Below are 3,268 nucleotides of genomic sequence, written 5' to 3'. Positions count from 1 at the left end.
TGAAGGGCAGTGTGGCCCACAACCAACATCAAGAGATGGGGAAGGGGACTTGCTTTCCAGGAAAGACTCCTAGGTCATCTCTAGGGGCTGGCCCGAGCTGCTGGGTGACCTCTGAAGACCCTTCAGAGGCATTTAGCACAATTTCAGTCTTTCCTTGACCACAAGCAGTTGTCACTGCCTGAGTCCCAAAGTGTGGATACCCTCCATAGAATATGCTAGGCCCTAGGGAGACTAGCCAGGTACATGCACCTCCCCACACCCCCAGTGCATGTATTAGTAATTTTTGTCTTAATTGAAGACCCAGAAATCCTTTTATTCTGTCAGTTGTACTTTCATTTAGAAGTATGAATCATGAGCAAGTAGCCATGCGGGAAACTGGATCCTCTGCCCACCCCCACAGAAAGGGCCAGTGCCGGAATGGACAGAATACAGCAGGAGGTGCCTGAAGGTGGAAAGGGGGAGGGAGCTGGGAGCTGCTTTGACTGGGAGGATAAGCGCATGGAGTCTATTAGCTGGAGGCTTCTACATCCCTGGGCCTCCAGAACCCAAACGCCTGCTGCTGCCCTGCCAGTGAAACCAAACCGGTTGCCTTTTGAAACTTTCCACTGAGGCCACCTTGGAGTCAGAGCTAGAGAGCTCAGGTCTCTACCTGGCAACCTTCACACCTAGAGGTGGGGGTATGGGGGAGTAGTACTGAAGGTGAGGAAAAACAGCATGAAGTGGAGCATTGTCGGGATAGATGGTGACTGTGGAAACACAGAATTGGGAGTCCCAAGACCTGATTTAAAAATCTGACCTTTCCAGTCTGAGCAATATAGTGAGACCCTGTCCCGTGTGTGATGGCATGCACCTGTAGTCTTGGGAGGCTGACGTGGGAGGACCGCTTGAGCCCAGGAGCCCGAGGTTACATTGAGCCATGACTGCGCCACTGCACTCCAGGCTGGGCAACAAAGCAAGACCCCATTTCTAAGAGAAATTCTGACCTGTTTATCTCCATGACTTGGAGCTAGTTGTTTAACCTTTTTGACTCATCTCCAAAAGGGGAGTAACAATACTTATTTTTTTATTTTGTCAAGGCAGGGTCTCACTCTGCAGGCTGGAGTACAGTGGCACAATCACGGCTCACTGCAGCCTCAACCTCCTGGGCTCAAGCAACCCTCCCACCTCAGCCTCCTGAGTAGCTGGGACTTACAGATGCATGCCACCACGCCCCGCTAGTGTTTTTGTTTGTTTTTGAGACGGAGTCTCACTCTGTCGCCCAGGCTGGAGTGCAGTGGCGAAATCTTGGCTCCCTGCAAGCTCTGCCTCCAGGGTTCACGCCATTCTCCTGCCTCAGCCTCTCGAGTAGCTGGGACTACAGGCACCTGCCACCATGCCCAGCTAATTTTTTTGTATTTTTAGTAGAAACGGAGTTTCACCATGTTAGCCAGGATGGTCTTGATCTCCTGACCTCGTGATCCGCCCGTCTTCAGCCTCCCAAAGTGCTGGGATTACAGGTGTGAGCCACGGCACACGGCCATGCCCCGCTAGTTTTTTTTTTAATTTGGGGCTGGGTGTAGTGGCTAACGCCTGTAATCTCAGCACTTTGGGAGGCCTAAGCGGGTGGATCACCTGAGGTCAGGAGTTCGGGACCAGCCTGACCAACACGGCGAAGTCCCATCTCTACTAAAAATACAGAAATTAGCTGGGCATGGTGGCACATGCCTGGTCAACAAGGTGAAAACCGTCTCTACTAAAAATACAAAAATTAGCTGGGTGTGGCAGGCACCTGTAATCCCAGCTACTTGGGAGGCTGAGGCAGGAGAATCGCTTGAACCCAGGAGGTGGAGGTTGCAGTGAGCCGAGATCGTGCTACTGTATTCCAGCCTTGGCGACAGAGTGAGACTCTGTCTCAAAAAAAATAATAATTTCTTTTGTACAGACAGGGTCTCAGTATGTTGCCCTGGCTGGTCTTGAACTCCTGGGGTCAAGTGATCCTCCCGTCTCAGCCTTCCAAATAATTTACTTTTTAAAGGGTGGAGTAAGAAAATGTACATCAAGACAAGTTGCAAAAATCTAAAGCACAGAACACAACACAAGACACCCTTGTGTCTCAGTTTAACCCCCGCTTGAATAGATAGGGGTCTCTAATCAACACGAGGGTGACACCTCTTCTCCCACCTTGTCAGCTGAAGCAGGAGGCCTTCCCTGCCCACCCCACGGTCATTATCTGCAGCATCTCCAAGGCCACAGCGTTTTTCTTTTTCCTAGTGGAAAAGAGCTGGGAAACGTGGCTTTGGCCAGCAAGGGAGAAGGGGCCTTTATGTGTGCCAGCAAAGACCCGATTGTTACTGAAACCAAACTGGGCTGCTTTTCTCAGTTATCTCCACCAGTCTTCTGGTCTCCACTTTTCAGATGCCAAGTTTTAACCCAGAACAAAAGCTGCTGTCGGACTGATTTATAATCCAGATGGGCTGACGCGGCCTGAAGTGTTCCTCCCCTCCAGGACTGTACCCTGGCTTAACGTTGCCGCCAAACCTCAGGGCCTCCAGTCCCTTCACCTCTGCCTTTTGCCCCTAGCCAGGAGGTAGCATCTGTCTCCAGGTGCCCGTGGGGTGTCCTCCATGAGGACCACCTCTTCTAACCACCTGCCCAGCTCAGAGGACCAGCTGGCAGGAAGGACGCTGCACCGCCCATGAGGCCAGAGCTACAAGTTGTTTCTAGGAGTGGCTGTGGGCGGAGGCTGGTAGTTCTGAAGGTGGCGGTGGTTCTGCAGCGTGGCTCCCCCCCAGCCCCTTTCATCTGAACAGTAGGGCTCATGCCACTTATTAATCAGCCTTCCAGTGGCACCAGGAGTCATTTTCTGGGGATAGGCGCTTTGCCCAACGCGTGAGAAGCAGGAGCAGACCCCTTCTGTTGACTGCAGAGTCTTCCTGGCTGGTGAAGCCCTTTCCAGACTTGAGGGCAGGGACCAGTGGTCCTCGGGGCCTAGGAGGCAGAATTGGAGGCCAAAAGGCAGACCCCTCTGGTGCGCCCCAAGAGACGCCTCGGTTTCCCCAGCGTGCCTCCCCCGGATACTCGCCTCGACGTGGCTCGCCTGCGGTCGTTCCTGCAACAGCAGGGTCGGGAGTCCCTCTCCCCAGCCCAGCCCTCCGGGGGTCTTCGGGGGACACTTCGGAAAGACCGGGTGAGTGTGATTCCCCCGTGGCCATACCGGAGTCCCGCCCCCGCCCCACCTCCCTCCGGGCGCTGTGGCGCAGCCCGCGACTCCGAGCCCCGGGGCGGCTGG

Source organism: Colobus angolensis, unplaced genomic scaffold (genome assembly GCF_000951035.1).
Source record: "Colobus angolensis palliatus isolate OR3802 unplaced genomic scaffold, Cang.pa_1.0 Scaffold42, whole genome shotgun sequence".
Classification (NCBI taxonomy): Eukaryota; Metazoa; Chordata; class Mammalia; order Primates; family Cercopithecidae; genus Colobus; species Colobus angolensis.
Note: the sequence above shows the minus strand (reverse complement) of the source record.